We start from the raw sequence: 9,388 nt of genomic DNA on the forward strand, positions 1-9,388 counted from the left end.
TGCATGGTATGTTCGGCCACCTGCCCTGTGGCTTTTTTTATTTTTTAAAGCCTGGTCTTCTCCTTTTAAACCTAACAGCGTGATGATAAACAGTGATGGGTATTTCTACCGTGGTAACTAGTAGGACAAATGGAACTTGTGTGGGAAGATTGTGCTGCTGTCAGGACTAAGGGAAAACAGATTCATCATCGCTTTCCATACATCCTCACCAGCAGCACAATACCAGCAGCATAAAAAGGAGCGAAAAGCTGCAGTGATCTAGCAGGATGAGACTGTTCAGCCCAGGAGGTGGATCCTAACACAAACAATATGAGGCAGATCACTGTTAAGTCCAATGGCCAGTCTAATGGTAGAGATGAGCAAATTTACAATATTAATGAAGCAAAGTGATTCCTTAGCTCAGCAGCCGACTGCCTTTCAACTCTGTGCTGCTCAACTCCGGGTGCCTGGGAAAATCGGATCCAGTCCTGGGGAAACATCCAGGACTGGATCCAGCTTTTCCAGGCACCTGGAGCAGCATGCAAGGCAAAGGCAGCTGGCTGCCAGGCTAAGGAATTGCTTTGCTTGCTGTGGCCACAGAATGGTGTCTGTAGTAGGGGCAGAGATACGCGCCACCGCGATCAGGTACAAATGTCGGAACTCACCAGAACTTACCGGCGCGGATTCAATAGTGTGAACCCATCCTAAAGGTGTGTTCACACTAAGGAATCTCCACCTATGCCATAGACTACATTTAATGCACAGGTGGATTCTACCGTCCGTCCAAAGAATTGACAAGTCAGCTTGAATGTAGAATGGGCGCGAGTGGCGGAATTCACGACAGGTTACCCGTCTGGGTTTCATAGTGTACATGTACCCGAACACTGTAAATTCGCTCATCTCTAGCCCCTAGAATAGGAGAGGCAGCGCTTCAGTCTCTTTACAAAAAGTAACTTCCAGATTTTGACTTTATACTGAGCCTTATAGATCGCTGGACAGATCTAGGGAATAGAAGTTATATTTCTTATGGGAGGGCAGAACACATGAAGGAGAAGACCTAAATAGTTACCCAAAGAAGGAACTTAAGGGGTGATATTTGTTTGTAGCCTTAGTCAGACCCAGTCAGAGGGGGGCACAATGTACAGATCCACTGAACACAAGGTCTGGAGCTCCCCAACTCCTCTAGTGGTTGAGAAAACTGCATAGAGGTTCTAGAGTTAAGGGTCCTTTGACATGGCCTAACGTGGGGCCGTGCAAGGATGCAAATGAGCACCAATCAGTGAGATAGACATTTGTTTGCAATGCCTTTACAAAGCACAAAAGATGGAGCAGCTGGGCTGCATGTACAATCCTTGTATCGTTTGTGTGGCCGTGAAAACTCACATTATAAATATGTATATATCTGTGCGGTCAGTTTCCAGATGTCACAAGTGTATACTTACCATCAGCGCTGCTGTGTGATCTGGCATGGCCTGATCCCATCCTGTTTAGGGTCTTAAGGTGAGAAAATGGAAGCACGATGGATTAGTTGAGCCTGCAGCTCTGCCACTTTGCTGAAGTATCAGCTAGTATCAATGAAATGAAAGGAAACAAGAATTACCTACGAAAAGGTGGTGTAGGGATCTGCAGCCAAAGCCTGCAGTTTTCCCACTCTCTTGGCTAAAGTTATAGCTTGTAGGAAAACTGTCTTGAATATATTTAAGATCAGCCTCTTCCAATGGTTCAAATGGCTACAAGCACAACTGTTTCAGGACAGAAAGATAGAAAGATCCCAATAGGTGATTTGTCTTAGGGCCCTATTACACCAAATGATGATTGGCTGTACTTGGCCGATTACTGACCGTTCTGGACGATAATAGTTTGGTGTAATAGGTCATGTTAAAAGGCAATGATCAGCCGACAAGCGTGATATTGATAATAAAAGCAATAATGTCAGCGACTGCCTGTTGCTCCATGTAATAGCAGTGGAGTCTTCCTGGCCGCCCCCTCTCGCAGCTCCCCGGGGGGGGCCCGCACCTCATTTTCTGTGTACCTAATAACACATGAAGTGAGTAGGGATGAGTGAACCGGCTGAGGTTCGGGTTCGTATGAGCTTGAACTATCTGCTTCTGATTCCTGCTGTCTGCCCGCTTCGTGGAGAGGGTGGATACAACCTTGAGGACCTCCTGGAAAACTGGGATACAGCCATAGCCATAGGCTGTATCCCAGTTTTCTAGACGGTCCTCAGACTGTATCCACCCTCTCCACAGAGCGGGCAGACAGCGGTAATCAGACGTCGAGAGTTCAGGTTCATACAAACCCCAACCTCAGTCGGTTTGCTCATGCCTAGCAGGGAACAAGGAGGAAGTGAGCACTGACATGACAGGTCCGCGCTCGCTTCCTCCTCTTAATCGTGCTGTGTAATATGGCTCCTTAATCTGGTGACTAAGTCTTTGATCTCCACCTGTCTTTTTTTCAAATTCAAATATTTATTAAAGATTTTTCATAATACAAGAGAATAAACAGAGTTGAAAAACAGTCAAAATACATAAGACAAAAGCAAAATGTAGCATCTGGACAGCCAGGTGTGGCAGGCCGAGGTCCTGGTAAGTATGCAACCTGGAGATTTAGAAAGGTTAAGGTGCATAGAACTACAAGGGCATGTGCTTTAGCCAACTGGGGGATAGGCAAAGCACCTGCAAATGCCCCGTCACAATCCAACAGCCAACTGAGAAATACTCAATATATAGTCTTAGGAAGGCAAAAAGAGGGGACAAGGAGAGGAGAAGGAAGAGAGGGGGTGGAAGTAGAGAGGAGAGAAAAGAAAAGGGGAAAGACTGATGAGAGAGACAAGAAATATGTACATACGATCTATACTCGAGTGGTCAGTAATGTGTAGAGCCCAAGAAGTCCGGAGGCCCCGGAGCCACACCAATCGAGGACGGTCCTCTCCGGGAGGAGGGGGGATATGTAGGTCACGGTTGTACCAGGCCAACTGTCCTATAATGGGGCGAAGCGAGAAAATCTTGCCAGGCAAACCAAGTGGAAATGTAGGAGACCTCTTTCGGTGTGACCGGGAGGAGTTCCTCCTGTATTTTATGAAGGAAGACTGAGACTCTTCTCTACAGATGTCCTTGTACCTTTCACAATCCCGCCTGTGAGATGTGCTCCCCAACTAGTCCCTGAGGCATCCGTCCTTAATAAAAGCCAATCTGGCTCTTCCAGATCTGCATCATGCCTTACCTCCCTTCACCAGGCCAGAGATCTTCACGTTTGTGGATGAACAGAGTCAAGGTCTTCTAGATTTCAGCCCCATGCTAGCAGAACCTTGTTCTACAGCTGCCTCTTGTGCCATAGTGCCCAGTGCACTACTTCTGAAATCTCATAAGGAACCTAAAAGAAATCTCTGAGGGGTCAAGTACAACTTAATTTTTACTAAATCTATTATAAAGCCCAAGAACTTTTTGGTTGTGGTAGGATCCAACAACAACTGGTCCTAGTTGATGCTCCAACCCATCTGGTTCTGGAGGTCTAGAGTAAAGCTCACTTAAGTAAGACCTTGTTCTTGAGAGGATGCCATTTTAGCCCTTCGTCCAAATCTGAAAGGACTTTCACGTCTTGCATCTTTAGGACCACCATCATGACTGATACCAACTTTGTAAATACAAAGGGAGCTGAACTTATCCCAAAAGCAAGGACCCTGAACTGATTATCTATATACACAGCGATCCTATGAGAGCGATCCTAAGATCGGGACGTGGAAGTAGGCACTAGCAGATCTAGTGACGCTATGTAGTCATCTCTTCGTAGAATAAATTTTATGGACTCCATTGTTTCCACACACAACCTCTTTTTTTGTTGTGAATCCAGTCAAGAATCTGAGATATATAATAAGGGGGAGATTTATCAAACATGGTGTAAAGTGAGACTGGCCCAGTTGCCCCTAGCAACCAATCAGATTCCACATTTCATTTTTCAAAGAGTCTCTGAGGAATGAAAAGTGGAATCTGATTGGTTGCTAGGGGCAACTGGGCCAGTCTCACTTTACACCATGTTTGATAAATCTCCCCCTAAGTCTCTATTTGCCCGAAGTTTTGGGCACAATAAATATTGAGAACTCTCTTCCCTCTCTGAGAGGGTGGTGTGTCCTCTAGGGAAGATACAGAGAGAAGGTTGTTATGGATGAACCTCAAGAGTGCTGTCATATCGACTGATTTTGATAAAAACTTAACAAGGTGAAGGACCTTTTTGTCTAGAATCGTCTAGTTCAGGGCCAAAGAGTCTTCCAGGTGTGAATTCCAGATTGCACAGGTGGAACTAGGATGGGTTATCCCCACTCCACAATCTGAGCCAGAGATCTCTGTGCCCAGCTGTGGGATATTGTGATGGACGACAGCCTAGTCTGCTGTCAGGATGTGTTGCATAATGGATCCTGGTACAGTGAAGGTCTATGGAGTTACGGGTTGCAGGGGTTAAAGGGGCCGGGTTACATATCCGCAGCGGAATGAAAATTCTGCTGCGGGTATGTGACTCCATAGGCCTTCACTATACCGGGATCCGCAGCGGATTACACTGCAAACTCACAGCGTGAAATCCGCTGCGGATCTGGCATGTGTGAAGGCACCCTTAAAGGGAATGTATCTTCAAAAAAATAGCTTGTTGTTGAAATGCTTTTATGTTAAACATATTTATAAAGAAGTTTTAGTTTTTTTTTTGTTTTTGTTTTTTTTTTTAAACATTTTTCTATCTATATTATAAAATAATCCTGACATTGTGCAGTTTTCATTCTCACCCCTGAGGCTAAACCCAAGCTGAGGCTTCTTGTTGTATCTGTGGTGATAAGAAGAGGCTGCTGTAAAGTGATCTGTACAGCATTGCAGTGTCATGTGACACCAGCAGAGAACATTTTCTTACCTGTAATTTTGCTTTCCTCGAGTCCGAAGGCAGCACAGATGGGATATTCTGTCCCCCAGACTCCACCCTAGGACTGTTCATAGCAATCAATAAATTAGCATGTTTAACTGATGGCCTATAAGAACCCACTCCCACCGCTCTCACATGTGTTTTAAATATAGATGAATCACTAAAAATAGATTATTGGGTGGGTGTATGTGTGCTGCCTTCAGACTCGAAGAAAGCAAAATTACAGGTAAGAAAATTCTCTTTCCTCTTCGTCCTCAAGCAGCACAGATGGGATTTTTATAGCTAAAAACCAGGGGAGGGTAAATATTGAAGGCCATCAGCGGATTAGCTGAATTCCTAAAAACTACAATTTTGAGCAAAAAGCCCTTCACAGCCTTAATTGTACAGACATCTTGGAAGAATAAGGGTCTATTTACACAGAGAGATTATCTGACAGATTATCTGCCATGAAGCCGAAGCCAGGAATGGACTATAAACAGAGATCAGGTAATAAAGGAAAGCCTGAGATTTCTCCTCTTTTCAAATCCATTCCTGGTTTTGGCTTCAAATCTTTGGCAGATAATCTGTCAGATAATCTTTCCGTGTAAAAGGGCCCTAAGGGTCTATTTACACAGAGAGATTATCTGACAGATTATCTGCTAAAAATTTGAAGCCAAAGCCAGGAATGGATTTGAAAAGAGGAGAAATCTCAGGCTTTCCTTTATTACCTGATCTCTGTTTATAGTCTGCTCCTGGTTTTGGCTTTAAATCTTTGTCAGATAATATTTCGGTGTAAATGGACCCTTACACCCTCTCTGCCAGGTAGAATAGAGGTTCTGCTGTATTTGTTGAGGAGATGGTAGAATCGCTCGTCCTCCAGTAATCACTGAAAAGTTGATGCATCCTCTGGGCAAGAGAAGCAGCCTGACTAGTAGTAACATTAGTTCTGGAAACAATTACAGCGTCCTTTGGACTTAATTGGATTGAAGTTTATACTGATATAATCTGCCAGGAATAGGAGAAAAGAATATTCTTCTGTTCTGCACTGAATACAATGAAGGACAGAGTATTAGGTCATCACCATCTGGCAACTGGTGTGCAAAGTTTGAAGGAAGTCTACACCTTCTTCCAGCCTTCTGGTAGATTCAAAATAAACTTCAGAGAAGCCTCAGGGAATCTTCTTACAAGAGGAAGATGCCAAGAAAAGATCTTGTTTCATATTTCTGATCACTATAATCGATCTGGTAGTCAGTGGCAGAATAGTGAACCTCATCCATCGTAGAATGGCAGAGACTTGTACTTGAGATGTACTGTAATCCTAATGGAAGCCTTTGTGCAGAAATGAAGAGTGACTTGGATGTCTACATTCTTCCAGAGAATCCCACCGGCACCATCTGTAGCTGTAGCTGGTATCTACTCTGAACACTGAAAGACCTTCTTAAGTCATTTCTCCTGTCTGTATAGATCAGGAACAAATTACCTGTGACAATAATCTGAATTGGCCAGATGTCTCACAGCTCCCAGAGTTTTGATCACCGGCTCCTGACACATCTCTCGGAAGTTTGTTCACTAACTCCAGTCACATCTGGTCAGGATCGACTGTTTCCCAGGTACAGATGCTTCAACCTAACATGAAACAGCAAAATGCAACCAACATCTCACAGATCACATCTCATGGGAACCATGGACAATCCTCTGCATTATAGGCAGAGTCCACACATCTGCCAGTTCCCCTGTCTTGAGCACAGACATCAGGGTACAGTAATAGATGTGTTTCTTTGTGGAGATCTTCTGATTCAGTCGTAGAGAAGGTCTGCTTCACTAATAGAGTTCAGCCTCTCTATAACCAGAAGGGATCTGATACCAGGATGGGAGGATTTCCTGTTGGAGATCTCTGAGGTACCTGTATCTGTGGCAGAAGAAGTGAGATGGTGAAGGTCCTTATGGTAGAAAGGATAGATAGTCATTTCCAATTCTCACAGAGTGGCCTGCCATCCGATGGAAGAGGCTTTCTTGTAGTAAATGAGAGTGTTTGAGGCCAAATCCATGAAGCTTCCCTATTGAATATGCCAGAAAATGGCCGATCATCAATACAGGATCACACCCCAATGACCTGGAGGACTACCATTACAATAATTATTTATAAGGGTATACATCACCACAACCAGGACCTGGAGGGCTGCCATCACAGCTTCATAATGGTATACAGGACCGGAGACCAAGCAAGGATGAGATCAGACCTGCAGCTGACAAACACTGCTTAGACAGTGAAGAATAAGCCATGTGTGCTCCCTGAGGTGTGGATGTAAGGAGTATACAGCAATGTATAAATGGCATCATAAAAGCATGGAGACTTCTACAGAAGAACAGAGGAGATATATCTTATGGAACCCATCGAGAATTTTCTCCCTATGTTTAGGCTGAGACACATAGGAGAAGGCTCCCCGACCTCCCCACACAGGAGAAGGCTCCCCGACCTCCCCACACAGGAGAAGGCTCCCCGACCTCCCCACACAGGAGAAGGCTCCCCGACCCCCCCACACAGGAGAAGGCTCCCCGACCCCCCCACACAGGAGAAGGCTCCCCGACCCCCCCCACACAGGAGAAGGCTCCCCGACCCCCCCACACAGGAGAAGGCTCCCCGACCTCCCCACACAGGAGAAGGCTCCCCGACCTCCCCACACAGGAGAAGGCTCCCCGACCTCCCCACACAGGAGAAGGCTCCCCGACCTCCCCACACAGGAGAAGGCTCCCCGACCTCCCCACACAGGAGAAGGCTCCCCGACCTCCCCACACAGGAGAAGGCTCCCCGACCTCCCCACACAGGAGAAGGTTCCCCGACCTCCCCACACAGGAGAAGGTTCCCCGACCTCCCCACACAGGAGAAGGTTCCCCGACCTCCCCACACAGGAGAAGGCTCCCCGACCTCCCCACACAGGAGAAGGCTCCCCGACCTCCCCACACAGGAGAAGGCTCCCCGACCTCCCCACACAGGAGAAGGCTCCCCGACCTCCCCACACAGGAGAAGGCTCCCCGACCTCCCCACACAGGAGAAGGCTCCCCGACCTCCCCACACAGGAGAAGGCTCCCCGACCTCCCCACACAGGAGAAGGCTCCCCGACCTCCCCACACAGGAGAAGGCTCCCCGACCTCCCCACACAGGAGAAGGCTCCCCGACCCCCCCACACAGGAGAAGGCTCCCCGACCTCCCCACACAGGAGAAGGCTCCCCGACCCCCCCACACAGGAGAAGGCTCCCCGACCTCCCCACACAGGAGAAGGCTCCCCGACCTCCCCACACAGGAGAAGGCTCCCCGACCTCCCCACACAGGAGAAGGCTCCCCGACCTCCCCACACAGGAGAAGGCTCCCCGACCCCCCCACACAGGAGAAGGCTCCCCGACCCCCCCCCCCACACAGGAGAAGGCTCCCCGACCTCCCTACACAGGAGAAGGCTCCCCGACCTCCCCACACAGGAGAAGTCTCCCCGACCAGCAGCAATGAGGTAAATCATGAATACATCACCATATTGACCAGAGACCCCTGGCAGCAAATGTTCATGAAACAATTCTGACATTTGATGAAGATGAAGACTTTGTACATCTTATGCTCCTGTGAGACAACCAGCGCTGCAAGTGACAAAGGAAACATTCCCAATAAACAGATATTCTTCTGGACTATAGACGAGATCAGCACATAATAGTGAATGCAGGAGCCGGCTATAGTCACATATCACACCGGATATAGTGTATTACACCAGCTATAGTCACATATCACACCGGATATAGTGTATTACACCAGCTATAGTCACATATCACACCGGATATAGTGTATTACACCAGCTATAGTCACATATCACACCGGATATAGTGTATTACACCGGCTATAGTCACATATCACACCGGATATAGTGTATTACACCAGCTATAGTCACATATCACACCGGATATAGTGTATTACACCGGCTATAGTCACATATCACACCGGATATAGTGTATTACACCAGCTATAGTCACATATCACACCGGATATAGTGTATTACACCAGCTATAGTCACATATCACACCGGATATAGTGTATTACACCGGCTATAGTCACATATCACACCGGCTATAGTCACATATCACACCGGCTATAGTGTATTACACCAGCTATAGTCACATATCACACCGGATATAGTGTATTACACCAGCTATAGTCACATATCACACCGGCTATAGTGTATTACACCGGCTATAGTCACCTATCACACCGGATATAGTGTATTACACCGGCTATAGTCAGCTATCACACCAGCTATAGTCACATATCACACCGGCTATAGTGTATTACACCAGCTATAGTCACATATCACACCGGATATAGTGTATCACACCGGCTATAGTCACCTATCACACCAGCTATAGTCACATATCACACCGGCTATAGTGTATTACACCAGCTATAGTCACATATCACACCGGCTATAGTGTATTACACCAGCTATAGGCACATATCACACCGGCTATAGTGTATTACACCGGCTATAGT

Source organism: Dendropsophus ebraccatus, chromosome 12 (genome assembly GCF_027789765.1).
Source record: "Dendropsophus ebraccatus isolate aDenEbr1 chromosome 12, aDenEbr1.pat, whole genome shotgun sequence".
Classification (NCBI taxonomy): domain Eukaryota; kingdom Metazoa; phylum Chordata; class Amphibia; order Anura; family Hylidae; genus Dendropsophus; species Dendropsophus ebraccatus.